Below are 17,149 nucleotides of genomic sequence, written 5' to 3' on the forward strand. Positions count from 1 at the left end.
GTTAGTAAATGCAAAAAACAACAACAACAAAGTATTCACATCACTACTATTCTTGTTGCTGCCATTACAGAGGTTGTCCGATGAAAAAAAAAAAAAAGAGAATTTTGTTTACTTACTGTAAATTCTTTTTCTTATAGTTCCGTATTGGGAGACCCAGACAATGGGGTGTATAGCTTCTGCCTCCGGAGGACACACAAAGTACTACACTCAAAAGTGTAGCTCCTCCCTCTGAGCTTATACACCCCCTGGAGAACCAGATCTAGCCAGTTTAGTGCAAAAGCTGAAGGAGAATAGCCACCCACAAGTAAAAACAGAGCAAGAACCGGAACAACCGGAGACTCTGTCCACGACAACAGCCGGTGATAACACGCGGAACAAGAAATTGCCAACAGGCAACAGGGAGGGAGCTGGGTCTCCCAATACGGAACTATAAGAAAAAGAATTTACGGTAAGTAAACAAAATTCTCTTTTTCTTTATCGTTCCTATGGGAGACCCAGACAATGGGACGTCTCAAAGCAGTCCATGGGTGGGAATAAACAGAAAAACTAAGAAGTAGGCGGAGCCTAACTTCACAAATGGGCGACAGTCGCCTGAAGGATGCGTCTGCCCAAGCTCGCATCTGCCGAAGCATGAGCATGCACTTGGTAGTGCTTTGAAAAGGTATGCAGGCTAGTCCAAGTGGCAGCCTGACAGACTTGCTGAGCCGTAGCCTGGTGCCTGAAAGCCCAAGAGGCACCGACAGCTCTGGTCGAGTGTGCCTTAATCCCCGGCAGGGGAGGCACCTGAGAACACTGGTAGGCATCCGAAATGGTCGACCTAATCCAACGGGCTAAGGTCGGCTTAGAAGCAGAGAGGCCCTTACGCCGACCTGTGGTTAGCACAAAAAGAGAGGTGCACCGCCTAAGAGCAGCGGTGCGAGACACATAGATCCGGAGAGCACGCACCAGATCCAGAGTATGCAACGCTTTTTCAAAGCGATAAACAGGAGCCGGACAAAAGGAAGGTAGGGTAATGTCCTGGTTAAGGTGGAAAGGAGAGACCACCTTAGGAAGAAAATCCGGAGTCGGACGGAGAACCACCTTGTCTTGATGAAAAACCAAAAAAGGTGACTCCGAAGAGAGCGCAGCCAAATCAGAGACTCTCCTGAGGGAAGTTATGGCCACTAGAAAGACCACTTTCTGTGAAAGACGAAACAAAGAAACTCCCTAAGAGGCTCAAAGGGGGGTTTCTGCAAAACCGTGAGAACCAAATTGAGGTCCCAGGGATCCAAGGGCCGCCGGCAAGGCGGAATGATGTGAGACGCGCCCTGCAAGAAGGTGCGGACCTGAGCCAGCCGGGCGATACGCCGCTGGAACAGCACTGACAGAGCCGAGACTTGTCCCTTGAGAGAGTTGAGGGACAGTCCCAGCTGCAGACTGGACTGTAGAAAGGACAGAAGGGTCGGCAAGGAAAAAGGCCAAGGAGGATGGCCGCTTGTCCCAACAGCGGAGAATGTCCAGCTGCAGTGGACGCAGATGGAACTGGGCAAAGGGAACAGCCTCCATTGACGCCACCATCTGACCCAGCACCTGCATCAGGTGCCTGATGGAATAACGGCGGGGCCTCAGCAGATAGCGCACCGCCAGTTGGAGGGACTGCAGTTTGATTAAGGGCAACTTCACAAGAGCCGGCAGAGTCTCGAACTGCATCCCTAGGTACGTGAGCCTCTGGGCCGGAGTCAGAGTGGATTTGGGCAGATTGACAAGCCACCCGAATTGGGCTAGAGTGGCGAGAGTGAGCGAGACACTCCGCTGACAGTCTGCGCTGGATGAAGCCTTGACTAGAAGGTCGTCCAGGTAAGGAATCACTGCCAACCCCTGGAGGTGCAGAACCGCAACCACTGCTGCCATGACCTTGGTGAATACCCGAGGGGCCGTGGCTAACCCGAAGGGGAGAGCCACGAATTGGAAATGTTCCTCTCCGATTGCAAAACGTAGCCAACGCTGGTGTGAAACTGCAATTGGCACATGCAGATAGGCATCTCTGATGTCGATGGATGCCAGGAAATCCCCTTGGGTCATTGAGGCAATGACTGACCGCAGAGACTCCATGCGAAAATGCCGCACCTGAACATGCTTGTTGAGAAGCTTGAGATCCAGGATGGGCCGGAAGGAACCGTCCTTTTTGGGGACTAGGAAGAGATTTGAGTAGAAACCTCTGAACCGTTCCCGGGCGGGAACCGGTACAATTACTCCGTTGGCCTGCAAGGATGCCACGGCCTGAGAGAAGGCGGCGGCCTTGGAGCAGGGGGGAGTTGACAGAAAAAAAGAGAATTTTGTTACTTACCGTAAATTCTTTTTCTTATAGTTCCGTCATGGGAGACCCAGACCATGGGTGTATTGCTACTGCCCCCGGAGGACACACAAAGTTACTACACTCAAAACGTGTAGCTCCTCCCTCCTAGCATATACACCCCCTGCTAGCCAGTCCTAGCCAGTTTAGTGCAAAAGCTGAAGGAGGACATCCACCCACAAGAAGAGACAGAGTAAAATCCGGAAGAACCGGAACCTCTGTCTACAACAATAACAGCCGGTGAAGACACACGGAACAAGAAACCTGCCAACATGCAATAGGGAGGGTGCTGGGTCTCCCATGACGGAACTATAAGAAAAAGAATTTACGGTAAGTAACAAAATTCTCTTTTTCTTTATCGTTCCTATGGGAGACCCAGACCATGGGACGTTCAAAAGCAGTCCATGGGTGGGAATAAACAGACAACTGAGTAGCAGGCAAACCTAACTTCACAAATGGGCGACAGACGCCGGACAAATGCGTCTGCCCAAGCCCGCGTCTGCCAAAGCATGAGCATGCCTTGGGTAGTGCTTCGAAAAAGTACGCAGACTAATTCGAGCTGCAGTCTGACAGACCTACTGAGCTGTAACCTGGTGCCTGAAAGCCCAAAAAGGCGGCGACAGGTCTGATCAAATGTGCTCTGACCCCCGGCGGGGAAGGCACTTGAGTACACTTGTAGGTCTCGGAAATGGCCGACCTAAGCCAACGAACCAGGGTCGGCTTAGATGCCGAGAGACCGCTACGCTGACTAGCAGTCAGCACTAGAGAGAGGTGCACCGCCTAATAACGGCGGTGCGAGACACATAGATCCGGAGCGCCCGCACCAGATCCAGGATATGCAACGCTTCCTCAAGCGATGAACAGGAGCCGGACAAAAGGAAGGCAGGAAAATTGCCCCGGATAAGGTGGAAGCAGTAACTGCCTTAGGGAAAAAAGTCCGGAGTCGGATGAAGACCACCTTGTCTTGATGCAAAAGACCAAAAAAGGGGGTGACTCCGAGAGAGTGCAGCCAGAACTCTCTGGCGGGAAATTATAGCCACTAGAAAGACTACTTTCTGTGAAAGATGAAACAAAGAAACCTCCCCGAGAGGCGCAAAGGGGGGTTTCCGGGAACCGGGAGGACCGGATTAAGGTCCCAGGGCTCCATAGGCCGCCGGAAAGACGGAATGATGTGAGATGCGCCCTTAAAGGAGCGCACCGGAGCCCGCCGGACGATACGCCGCTGGCACATACTGACAGAGCCGAGACCTGTCCCTTAATGAGGGATAGTCCTGGCTGTAGACCGGACTGTGGAAGGGACAGGAGGGTCGGCAAGGCCAAAAAGGTCAAAGGACACTTTGGAGCTCGAGTCATAGCAGAGATGACTTCAGGAAGGATATCAGAAGTCGCCAAGATCCAGGACTCAAGAGCTACGCCGTCAATCTGAGAATCCAGAATTCTGACGGAAAAAACGGACCCTTTGAGAAAAGGTCTGAACGGTCCGGAAGATGCCATGGCAACCAAACGGACAGAAGGAGCAGGTCAGAGTACCAAGCCTGCCTGGGTCAGTCTGGAGTATGAGAATGACCCGACGGCCCCCTTTACTGATCTTGCGCAGGACTCTGGACAAGAGGTAGAGGGTGAAATACGTAAAGAGACGAAGCTGGGATCAAACATGAACCAGTGTGTCTACCGCAAAACCTGAGGATTGTGGACCACGGTTGGACAGCTGAAATAGTCTGCCTCGCAGTCTTCACCTCTAGGATGTGGCTGCGGATACGGTGGACTAGGAGTCCCTTGTCCACTGAAGAATGTTGAGCCGCCAAGATTGCCAGGCGGCTGAGTGTCCCGCCCCAGAAGCTGATGTAGGAAAACGCTGTCACGTTGTCCGACTGGACTCGAGTGTGCCTAGCCGCCAACAGATGGTGAAGGCTTAGAGAGCTAGAAATACAGCTCTGATTTCCAGCACATTGATCCAGAGGGCTGATTCGGACAGAGTCCAAGCGCCCTGCGCTCCACGGTGGAGATATACTGCTCCCAAGGCGGATAGGCTTCCATTGACGCCACCATCTGACCAGCGCCTGTATAAGGTGTCTGATAGAACGACGTCGACCGCCAGCGGAGGGACTACTGATCGACTAAGAGCAGCTTCACAAGAGCCGACAGAGTTTCGAATTGCGTCCCTGAGAACCTCTGGTTCGAAGTCAGAGTGGACTTGGACAGAAAGACAAGCCACCCGAATAGGTTAGAGTGGCGAGAGTGAGCGAAGCACTCTACTAAGAGTCAGCACTGGATGAAGCCCCAACAAGAAGGCCGTCCAGGGCAAAAGATCACTGCCAATCCCTAGGGGTGCAGGACCCTAATCACAGCTGCCCCAATGAGAATACTCGAGGGGCCGTGGCTAACCCCAAGGGAAGAGCCACGAATTGGACCACTCCGATTGTCAAAACGTAGCCAACGCTGGTGTGAAACTGCGATTGACTCCTGCAGATAGGCATCTCTGATGCCGATGGCTGCTAGGGAATCTCCTTGGGTTCTTGATTGATCTGGTGAAAAACACACGGAACAAAACCGAGACTCCATGTGAAAACGCCACACCTGACTATGCTTGAAAAGCTAAAAGATCCAGGTCGGAAGGCACCGCCCTCTTCGGGGACTAGGAATAGATTTAAGCAAAAATCTCAGAACCGTTCCCAGTCGGGAACCGGTACAATTACTCCATTGGCCTGCAAGAAATGCCACGGCCTGTGAGAAGGCGGCGGCCTTGGAGCCGGGAGGAGTTGACAGAAAAAATCTGTTTGGCGGGTGGACAGAATTCCATCCTGTAGCCATGGGGGATATAATCCCGCCCCCACTGAACGGAGACGTGTTAGAACCCTACGTCGCCAAGTGGAGAGAGCCTGCCACCGACCAAGGAGGTTGTTGGCGTGGCTAGATAGCTCGGAGGAAGCTGACTCAGTGGCAGCATCTCCTGCGGACTTCTGAAGACGCAGCTTCGAGCCATTTGGTTCTATGAACCTAGGCCGAGCTAGAGGACGATCAGATGGAGGAACGGAAACCACCGAAACCTCAACTGATTCCTGCCCTGGACAGGTTCCCTGGTTTAGGTTTGTGGCAAGGAAGAACACTCCCCGCCAAGAGCTTCCTTAATTTCATCCAGTTGGTTCCGAGGAAACTGGTCCCTCCGAAGCCACAGGAGCCTGCGGATAGCGAGGAAAGTAGCCAAGACCACCGCCGTGCAGTGTCCAGCATGGCAGACCTGGCAGAGGATGAAAAGACTGAAGTCTGGAAGTTCAGGCAACCGTTTTGGGCATAGAGTCCCTGTGAGGGAATGCATCTCCTCCAGAGAAGCAGAGAAGGTACAAAAAACCCGCACTGCTGTAAAGCTGAGGAGAACGAAGCTCCTGCCGCCCCCATACCGACTTGGCCAAAAGGACAACCGGGCGGACCGCAAAACCTTAAGTGAGGAGCCATCAGCCACTGACATAACGGTCCGGGCTGAGCCACCTGAGGTGAATGAGCCCACTTCTTGACCACCATTGGTGGACAGGGGAAACACAGTCCTCAGAATCACGCTTCATGGGAAGCGACTGTCAGAGCGGAACCTGGGCTGGTCACAGGGGCCTGAAAACTGGAGTGGTTAAGGAACACACGTTGTGTTCACCTAGGTAAGGCAACTCCGGCGGATTGAGGTCCAGTACAAAATTAATGTACCGTGGGATCCTTATAGAGGTGCCGTCAGCCACTGATACAACTATCCGGGCTGAAAGTCTAGACACCGGAGTGGCCACCCTTGGCGAATGAGTACACTCCTTGACCCCTCTGATGGGAGGGGGAGACAGGCAGCAGAACCCCGCTGTGCGGTCTGCAGGACAGACTGTGGGCTTGGACGCAGCGGGCTGAAAACTGGAGTGGTTAAGGAACACACTCCTCGTCCTGTTAAAGGTATACTGATGCCTTTCTGCCAGCGGGGAATACTCCCCTGATACAGGCGGATGGAGGTCCAGTACAAGTATAATGGACGCAATCCAATCATTCGCATCTGCGTCACCTACGGACGGGTCAATGTACATAAAGTAGCGTCCGAGCCCCTGGTAGAGACATCCTCCTCGTCCAGTGAGTCAGCTCGTAATCGGAGCTGCGGGACGGGGAGGACAGGGGACCCTGCGTCTCCCTGTCAGGAGGACGGGGTCTGAGCCCAGAAGGAGAGTCCCTTGTGAGCTTTGCTGAGCGAGCTGAAGCAGAAAACGCCCTGAGAAGGGGGCTGCATGCTCAGCAGATGCCGGGACAGCCGACCCCTGGAAATAGGATTCCCGCAGGGGTCAGCCACCGAAACCGGAGCAGCTGGAGGGACCATTAATGAGCCTCCAAGCTGAGGGGCCACAGATGGTTATGAGCTCGGTACAGCCGTACGAGACTACCTGCAGTGGGTAATAAAAACAGCCTGCAGCCTCGCTCTGTGAGACATGCTGCAGAGGTGGGGGCTCTGTCTAGAATGTCTAGAATACCCAAGACAGGGGTTCAGCCTGGGGAGACTCCAGGCTGAGGCACCACCACATAAGAACCATTACAGTGTGTGGTCTGTGCCGGTTCAGGCAATATGAGCTTACATGCAGAACATGTAGTGTACAGCCTTGGAGCTTTGCTCCTAGTGTGAGACATGCTGCTGAGGAGGAGGTTCTATAATAAAGAATTAACTCCTTCAGAATGCCCTGAGAGTGTATAAAAGTGCACAACCAGAGGTTGTGACTTATCAGGCCGCTATTATGAGTGCCCTCCGGATTCCAAGCCTGGACCCCCAGCCAGATATTCACTCCCTCTGCACTGCAGAGCAGCCAGCGCCGACCAGTGTACTAAGAACGCTGAGAAAATGGCACCAGAGTGAGGGGGGGGGGGGCGGGGGTTAACCCAGGAGCGGGAATCGGAGGGCTAAGGAGATGTACAGGGGAGGGAATCATCTCCTCAAAAAGGAGTGCTCCGTCCAGCAGGGTCCTGCAAAAGGGCTGCGGATGGAAGCCGGTCTCCTGCAAGGCAGTGAGAACCGTGTTGGCTCTAACTTCAAGCCAGAGCCCCTAAGGGATGGTGAAGGAGCGCGGCATGAAGGGCTCCTGCCCTGAAGTCAACCTTAACAGCACCGCCGCCAGGGGGGTGAGAAGGGACATGCCGGGAGTCCAGTGGACCCGCTTTTCTTCCAAATCTTTAGAAAAAATGAAAAATCAAAAAAGGATGCATGTGTGTGTGTGATCCTCCTGACACAAAGAATGAAACTGGCTAGGACTGGCTAGCAGGGGGTGTATATGCTAGGAGGGAGGAGCTACACGTTTTGAGTGTAGTAACTTTGTGTGTCCTCCGGGGGCAGTAGCAATACACCCATGGTCTGGGTCTCCCATAGGAACGATAAAGAAAAATCTGTTTGGCGGGCTGGAAGAGAATTCTATCCTGTAGCCGTGGGAGATGATATCCCGCACCCACTGATCGGAGACGTGTTGAAACCACGCGTCGCCAAAGTGGGAGAGCCTGCTACCGACTAAGGACGTTGCTGGCGCGGACAGATAGTCAAGAGGAGGCTGCCTTAGTGGCAGCAGCTCCTGCGGTCTTCTGTGGACGCGCTTTTGTGCGCCAGTTAGATTTTTGGTCCTTGGCTGAGTTAGTGGACGAGGCCGAGGGCTTAGAGGACGACCAGTTGGAGGAACGAAAGGAACGAAACCTCGACTGATTCCTACCCTGGACAGATTTTCTGGTTTAGTCTGTGGCAAGGAAGTACTCTTCCCGCCAGTAGCCTCCTTAATAATTTCATCCAGTTGTTCACCGAACAGCCTGGACCCGGCAAATGGGAGCCCAGCAAGGTACTTCTTTGAAGAAGCATCTGCCTTCCACTCTCGTAGCCACAAAATCCTGCCGATAGCGAGGGAATTAGCGGAGGCCACCGCAGTGCGGTGAGAAGCCTCCAGCATGGCAGACATGGCATAGGATGAAAAAGCTGAAGCTTGGGAAGTTAAGGCAACCATTTCGGGCATAGATTCCGTGGCGAGGGAATGCATCTCCTCTAGAGAAGCAGAGATGGCTTTGAGAGCCCACACTGCTGCAAAAGTCGGGAAGAAGGAGGCCCCTGCTGCCTCATATACAGATTTGGCCAGAAGGTCAACCTGGCGGTCAGTGGAATCCTTAAGAGAGGTGCCATCAGCCACTGATACAACGGTCCGGGCTGAGAGTCTAGACACCTTTGGTGAATGAGCCCACTCCTTGACCACCTCAGGTGGAAAGGGAAAACTGTCATCAGAACCACTCTTTGGGAAGCGTTTGTCAGGACAGGCCCTGGGCTTGGTCACAGCGGCCTGAAAACTGGAGTGGTTAAAGAACACACTCTTTGTCCTCTTAGGCAAGGTAAACTGGTGCTTTTCTGCCAGAGAGGGTTGTTCCTCTGATACTGGCGGATTGAGATCCAGTACAGAATTAATGGACGCAATCAAATCACTAACATCTGAGTCACTTTCGGACAGATCAATGGGGCACATGGAGTTAGCCTCCGAGCCCCCTGTAAAGGCATCCTCCTCGTCCTGCGAGTCAGCTTCTGAAACAGAGCCGCGGGAGGGATGGTGAAGGAGCACGGCATGTAAGGCTCCAGCCTTGGAATCAACCTTAACAGCACCGACGACACAGTGGGGTGAGAAGGGATATGCCGGGGGTCCAGACTTGGACCCGCTTTTCTTCAAACTCTTTCCAAAAATCAAAAAAGCGATAAACTGGCTAGATCTGGTTCTCCAGGGGGTGTATAAGCTCAGAGGAAGGAGCTACACTTTTGAGTGTAGTACTTTGTGTGTCCTCCGGAGGCAGAAGCTATACACCCCATTGTCTGGGTTTCCCATAGGAACGATAAAGAAAAGTGTTCTTGCGCACTTCATTGGGGGACACAGGAACCATGGGTGTACGCTGCCGATGTCAGGAAGCGAACACCAAATAATCTAATCTAAAAAAAACCCTAAAAACTCAGCCCCTCCTTAACAGGCTACACCGGCCTCCTGGCACCAAACTACCGAATTTATGTTAGTGTCACGTAGGAGGCAGACACGGCTCTGCGACCCAGATTCTTCTCTATAGCGGTTTTTTAGCTACTTCCAAGAGACGCCTACCGATGCTCAAGAAAAGACCGTCATTCAAGCTGGATCCCTCTTGGCATCCACGAGGCTACTGAGTTAAGCCCTACAGAAGTTTTCCTCTGCATGATGGGTCACTCCCTCCCAGGGGCCTTCCAAATTTTCTGGGATGCGTGGTTCTCCGAAAGTCGGGTCAAGAAAATGGTCATGTCTGGATACAAGATAGGCTTTACCTCTCATCGGTGAGATTTTTTTTTTTTTTTTTTTTACTAGCCCATCCTTCTCGGACTCCTTCCTTGGCTTCCGTTTTTTTTGTTTTTTTTCAGGCCATTATGTCCTTTCTCCCATCAGGTGTTATTATTCTGCTTCTTTCTAAAGAACGTTTCAAGGAGATTTATTCAAGACTTTTCATCATGCCGAAGACGAATGACTCGGTTCTCGTCACATTATGGACAGGAGAGTGCACAACAAGCGTGACAAGCTACACCGCGTCAGGATGGAGTGTCTTCATTCTGTTGTAGGGTTGATGGAACTTGGGGATTCCTTTGCTCAGTGGACATTCAAGATGCCGATCTCCATATCCCCATTTCTCCGGCACAACATAAGTTTCTCCGTTTTGCAGTCCATTAGTCCACTTACAGTTTGTTGCCCTCCCTTCTGGGCTGGTCATGGCCATCAGGGTGTTTACGAAGGTTATGGCCATTTTATATGCAAGTGGAATACTAGTCAATCCCTACCTGTCATGATGGTCTCCTGTCCTTGGGAGACTTGTGACAGGATTGGGATCTGAGTCTCACATTGCCTTGCAAGAATCGGAGCTTTAAACATAGTTGCTTTCTATGGGTGCAGCAAGGGTTAAAGACGTTTTCCTTGCTGGTAGTTCCTGGTTAGTCTTATCTCAGGTGCAGCTGGTTTATGACCACTCCCATTCTATTTAAATAGTTACATGTTCCAACACATAATGCCGGTTATAGATTCATTTAGAACTGACCACTTTGGAGGGCGGAAGCATCTTGTAGCTGCTGGAGTCATGTTGCTTGCAGCCCTGGTAATTGGAGGAAACTGTGGAAGTTGGAGCATATCCTTTTTGGGGAGTCAGGGGGTGTTTGACCCACTTAAAAATGTTAAGCAGCTCAAGGTGCAGACACAGGTTAGTGTCATTGGGTGACATGTCTCCCCTCTCCCTACCATAAGTGCCTTCCTATCCTTTTCCTTTCCCCGAAAACTCTGCGTTGGCGATCCCTTGCCCATGAGTCACAACATTCTTATCAAGGCTCTCTCCTACTTAGAAAACCTCAAGAGACTACAGGTCACGCTGGACACACTTTCTCACTCTAGATGGAATGTCAACAAATCAAAGTTGTCCCCGATTATGGCTCAGCGCGTCGTGTGCCTGGGGATGAGGTTCAAAACCAATCAAGCAAGCAATCTAGATCGCTATCCAATCTCAGAGCGAACCCTCATCCATTCCCCTTCTCTGCTGCATGAGCGCCCTGTGCAAGATGATGGCAGCCATTGAGGGAATCCCATTTACTCAATTCCTAAGCCAGGCCAGAGCAAGTCAACCCTTTCTCTTGTTGCAAAAAGACTGTCATTTTCTCCCTAGATCAAGCACTCTCTCTTTTTCCCCATGTCAGTCATTCAATGATCTGGTAGCAGGACTCTCCCCTCCTTCAGCTCATTCCAATTAATTGGTTTCTGTCATCAAATTCTCCCAATGTTTTTCAGCTGTGGAACAATTTTCTAGATGATTACGGTGGAGTCACTATAAGGGTGCTTTCACACATCCGGATTTTTGCTCTGCGGCACAATACGGCGTTCTGCAGAAAAACCGCCACCGGCTTTTGTAACGCCGGTGGCGGGTTTTTTTGCATAGACTTATGTGAGGTAAATCCGGAGATATGACGATAAATCATGATATTCAAGTATGTCAGGAAGCCCTCTCCTGGTGTCACCCCCCCTTTCCTTCACACAACTGGTTTAGCAACAAATCCCATGGCCATCTCCTGTGATATGGAGATGAGGTGGTGTGGGAACAATGGACACAGGATGACTCCCTGCCGTCACCCTGTAACAAGAGTTGTATCTCATTAGCAAGGCTATGGAACTAGCTAGACAGAACGACTCCAGTAAAAAATGGTTCATATCTCGCAAGCCATATTTCCGATAAATATGGCAACCATAAAAATGGTGTCTCCGCATGCGGACGATGCCGGCACACCCTTTTTATGGGAGCAGGACATTGGGAAATGCCCCAGGCGTGATATCAGCCAATGGGGAACTGGCAGACAGGTCATGAGTCCCCTCGTTCTGTAGCTAAATTCATAACTGTCACAATGAGAGCATTGGCGTCCGCCTACGACGCTCCCAGGCAAAGTTATGGCCCATATTCCATGTTGTGGATTGTCCATAACTCAAGCCAGGGGTGGAGCAGTGCTCCCTCTGAGGTCACTAAGGTAGGAGGGGACCTGGATTTGCCCAGGTTGATAACCCTACTTCGGCCATTTTCCAGTGTTCTTTCGCTGGGGGTCACGTGCAGGAAACATCTGCGGGAGTTCCTAGAAACCTGGTCTACAGCGCCCCCCTGTGGCCAGACGCAACAAGGTAACTGCTGGAACTGTGTATGCCTGTTTGTAACCCATGCTTTGATTGTAACTGTACTCTGACATATGTATATTCTGTAGATTCCCTATTGTATATATTGTAGTTTCTAGTGTGCTTTAGGCTGATTAAATTATATAATTAATCTTGGGCTGTTCTGTTATCTCGATCTTGAATCCCACGTCTGGGTGTTCGGCTAATAGTTACCGTGAAGCGGTTGGTGGCAGCGAGTTGTGCCAAGGATTATTGTGGGGAGGCCAGTGAGATTCGGGGAGATTTTATATATTCCGCCCGCGGAGGTCGGGGGAATATATACCCTACTCTCACCGGGGACCCTTCAATAATCGGCATAAGTAGTATAGCGGCCTCCTTGCTTATTGTCGGGCAATTCCATAATTGGCCTGACTATAAGAGGGGCGCTAGAGAGCGCGTCACGTGCTCTGTCTGTCGGTCGGGAGGTATAAAGGAGGGGTGACCCCCACTTGTTACCCCCCGATTGTGACGTACTGGTAGCCAGCGCGGGGGATTTGTGAGTGACCCCCCCGGTGGTTTGTGACATATTGGTGGCATAGCGGTGGGATCGAGATAATAGTGTGTGTGAGTGTGAGACCCATACTCCCAGACACTAAAGACTGCCTGCAGCAGCTGTGGCTGCTGGGGTCTTCAGACTAGCTCAACACTAGAGTGTCAGAGTGCAGATACTGTAAGGTGTGTGGAGGCATCAGGTGTCAGTTCTGTGTCAGTGACCAAAAGTCTGCAAGAATGGCTGATGGCACCAGGAGCAGAGCTATGCAACTGGCCAATGCTAAGGCAGGAGCCGAAGAGAGGGAGGACGGTGCTGTGGACAGCAATGAGGAGGTTGCCCACGAGTCCTCCAGGAGCCCGACGCCAGAAAACCGTTCTGCCGAGGACATTGCACAACCTGGCAATTATGGACAAGATGAGGAGCAGCTCACCCAAGGTTCCTCAACGAGCCAGATGCCAGCCCTCCGCTCTGAAAGGGACAGTGAATCGCCTAGCTCTGCAGCGTGCCGCAGATCCCCACGTGCCATTCCACCGAGCCTGGGAGGCTCGGATAGCCTTCTTCAAATGGCTATGGCCCTTCTCCAGGCTGGAGACCAGAAGGGCTACAAGGAACTCCTGGCAGAGCGCAGGGCAGAGCGGCAGGCAGCGCGTGACGCTGAGGCTGCGGAGCGGCACGCAGAGCGTGAGGCTGCGGAGCGAGAGCGGCAGGCAGCGCGTGAAGAGCGAGAGCGAGAGCGACAGGCAGACCGTGACTACCAGCTGCAGCTAGCTCAGCTCCGGCCCTCATCAGCCACATGTGACCTTCGAGACACCAAACTTCCAAAGGTCCGTGTTGAGGACTTCCCAGTGCTGGAGAAGGATGGAGACTTGGACTCTTTCTTGACTGCTTTTGAACGGACTTGCCTGCAGCACCATCTGGACAAGGACCAGTGGGCCAAATACCTGACCCCCCGTTTAAGGGGTAAGGCCCTGGATATCCTTGGGGACTTGCCTGCTGAGGCAGATCAGGGCTACGACACCATCAAGCGGGCCCTGATCCAACAGTACAACCTCACTCCGGAGTCCTACCGCAAGAAGTTCCGGACCCTGCAGAAGGGACCAAAGGACTCCTGGGCTGACCACCGGCGGGCACTTGCCCGAGCTGCCGACCACTGGACCCAAGGCCTGCAGCTTTCCACCGGACCAGAGATCCTGGACTTGGTCATCACGGAGCAACTCTTGTGGAACTGCCCTGAGGATCTCCGCCAGTTCATCCGAGACCAGAAGCCAAAGGGGTCCACGGCTACAGCTGCCCTTGCCGATGACTACACCAACAACCGGGCCCCTGAGGCCAGGAGAGCAGCCACCAGCAGCACCTGGAGAGGGGGTAAGATGAACTCTGCGACTGCCCCACCTGCCCCTAGACTGCAGGGGGTGTCCCCCTCAACTCCCCTCTCCAGGCCCGTGGCAGAGCCAAGACGGTGCCACCAGTGCAACCTACCTGGACACTTCAAGGCCATGTGCCCTCAGCGTCCCAAGGCCCCGGCTCCGTCCCCGTCCCAAGGGCCGCCCAAGGTGTATTGTGTGGGTGGGGGTGGTGGTAGGTCCCTGGACAGCTTCCAACCTGTCACCGTCGGCCGGTCGGTGACCATAGGACTGCGAGACAGCGCCTCGGAGGTGACTCTGGTGCGGCCTGAGATGGTGTCCCCCCAAGACTTGATCCCTGGAAAAACCCTCGCTGTCTCCGGGATTGGAGGCATTGACCCGGCGCTGCCTGTTGCTGACATTTATGTGGACTGGGGCGCAGGGCGAGGGGTGAGGGAGGTGGGGGTAACTGATCGGATCCCTGCAAACGTGCTACTTGGGACAGATTTGGGGCAGATAACCTCCCAGTTTGGGCCCCCACCAAGGGCTGAACCTTCAGCCAGTACGGACATGACTCCTGACAATGTTAATGTGTTATCTATGAATGATGTGAGAGAGGGGGGAGTGAACTCTGATATTTCTGCTTGCACAGACACCATAGACACACACACAGCTGCAGCTGTGACAGGGGAGGGGGTCAGAGAAAGGTGTGACAATGCCTCTACAAGTAACCAGCCAGTGAGCTGGGATCTGTTGCCCTCTGCAGGGATAAGCAGAGAGCAGGGTGCTGCAGGGGGAGGACCAGTGTGTGGGGTGGGGGCTACCACAGCAAATGTGGGGTCCCCAGAGATTTCACAGCGGGGTTCTGTTGCTGCAGGAGGGGAACAGGCAGGTGAGATTGGGGCCGGTCCAGGAGCGGAAGTGCTCCCAGGTAAGATCTCGGTGCATGGTTCCCCCACAACCGGGGTGTCAGGAAGCCAGGTAGGTCTGCCTGAACCGGCGACTTGGTCAGGAACGGAGGAGGAGCAGGCACGACCCACGGTCGCAGCGGCTGTGGCCGCTGTCACCCGCAGTGGGAGTGCTGGAAGCCAAGGGGCCTCCCGGAGGTCCGATAGCTCTTCCCCTTCTGACCAAGTGGCAGCCGAGTCAGGTGGAGGCCAGGACACAGGTCCCGGGGTACTGACTGAAGATGTGACAGTCTCGTCGATTCTGGCCACATCTAGTCAGGGGTTTCAGGCAGCGTTAGAAGCTGACGACAGCCTGAAAGCTCTTAAGGAGCAGGCGGCACAGCCTCCCTCGGACTCGGACCCGGAGCGAGTGGTCTGGGACCAAGGACGGCTGTACCGGGCCACGGTCCAGCAGGGTTCACCGGAGGCGTGGCCCAGGGACCGACAGTTGGTGGTACCCTATCCGTTCCGGACGGAGTTGTTGCGGATCGCACATGAGATTCCGATGGCCGGACACCTAGGGATCGCTAAGACCAAGGCCAGGTTAAACCAGCATTTCTACTGGCCAAAAATGGGGGCCGATGTGGCTGCCTACTGCCGTTCGTGTGAAACCTGTCAGAGAGTGGGGAAGGCGGGGCCACGCCCCAAAGCCCCACTGGTATCTCTGCCAATCATCGATGAGCCTTTCAGGAGGGTGGCTGTGGATCTGGTCGGCCCGCTGGCCATCCCCAGCAGCTCCGGGAAACGCTTCATACTGACGGTAGTGGACTATGCCACCCGGTACCCAGAAGCAGTGGCCTTGTCGTCCATTCGGGCTGACAAGGTGGCCACCGCATTGCTGGAGATTTTCTCCCGAGTGGGTTTTCCCCAGGAAATGCTCACTGACCGGGGGACCCAATTCATGTCCCAGCTGATGGAGGCCCTCTGTAAGCAGGTCCAGGTGCGACATCTGGTGGCCAGCCCGTACCATCCACAGACTAATGGCCTGTGCGAGCGGTTCAATGGCACCTTAAAGCAGATGCTTAAGATGTTGGTCGACTCCCATGGGCGTGACTGGGAGCGGTATCTCCCACACCTGTTATTTGCTTACCGGGAGGTTCCACAGGCCTCAACAGGATTCTCACCGTTTGAGCTCCTGTACGGGCGACGTGTGCGGGGCCCCCTGGCTCTGGTGAAAGAGGCTTGGGAAGGGGATTTGGCCACCCCTGGAGTGTCGGTTATCGAGTATGTCATGCGCTTCCGGGACAAAATGCAGGCCTTGACGCAACTGGTACACGACAATATGGCTCAAGCCCAGGCCGATCAGAAGCGTTGGTACGACCAGAACGCTTGTGAGAGGACCTACCAAGTGGGTCAAAAGGTGTGGGTACTGGTCCCCGTACCACAGGACAAGCTTCAGGCAGCCTGGGAAGGCCCATACCTCGTGTACCAGCAGCTCAACCCTGTAACGTACCTGGTCACCCTGGACCCTGCCCGTGGAAGGCGGAAGCCCTTCCATGTGAACATGATGAAGGCACATCATGAGCGGGAGGCATGTGCGCTCCCCGTGTGCAACCTGCCCGAGGAGGGAGAAGCGGAAACCCTCTTGGATATGCTAGCCCAGGTTAGGGCAGGCGGATCCATTGAGGATGTGGAGGTTGGCCACCAGCTCTTGGAAGACCAACGGTCCCAGCTGTGGGCCACCCTCCTCCCCTTCCGGGGGTTGTTTACCAACCAGCCCGGAAGGACTGACTTGGCTGTCCATCACGTGGACACTGGGGATCATCCCCCGATCCGGCGTTCAGCATATCGGGTCTCCCTGGAGGTGCAGCAACACATGCGCCAGGAGATTGACGAGATGCTGAAGCTGGGGGTGATCCAGGCATCCAACAGCGCTTGGGCCTCGCCTGTAGTCCTCGTCCCTAAGAAGGACCGAACCACTCGGTTCTGCGTGGACTACAGGGGGCTCAATGCGGTCACGGTCGCCGATGCGTACCCAATGCCACGCATCGATGACCTGCTCGATCAGTTGGCCGGGGCTCAGTACCTGACCATCATGGATCTGAGCCGGGGATATTGGCAGATCCCCCTGACTCGCAAGGCCAGGGAACGCTCTGCCTTTATTACCCCATTTGGACTGTACGAGTCCACGGTGATGCCATTCGGGATGAGGAATGCCCCTGCCACTTTCCAGCGGATGGTCAACACCCTGCTCAAAGGACTTGAAGGGTACGCGGCCGCGTACCTGGATGACATTGCCGTCTTCAGTCCCACCTGGGAGGACCACCTAGAGCATCTAGCACAGGTGCTCAGGCGGATCCACCGGGCAGGTTTGACCATCAAGCCGG

At 53.8% G+C, this 17,149-nt stretch overlaps 1 protein-coding gene across 1 annotated transcript in view; it reads right to left on the reverse strand.

The window, feature by feature from the left end:
- EPG5 (ectopic P-granules 5 autophagy tethering factor) overlaps positions 1 to 17,149 on the reverse strand; it is a 272,060-nt gene that overhangs the window by 154,086 nt on the left and 100,825 nt on the right. The window lies entirely within an intron of this gene.

Source organism: Anomaloglossus baeobatrachus, chromosome 1 (genome assembly GCF_048569485.1).
Source record: "Anomaloglossus baeobatrachus isolate aAnoBae1 chromosome 1, aAnoBae1.hap1, whole genome shotgun sequence".
NCBI lineage: Eukaryota > Metazoa > Chordata > Amphibia > Anura > Aromobatidae > Anomaloglossus > Anomaloglossus baeobatrachus.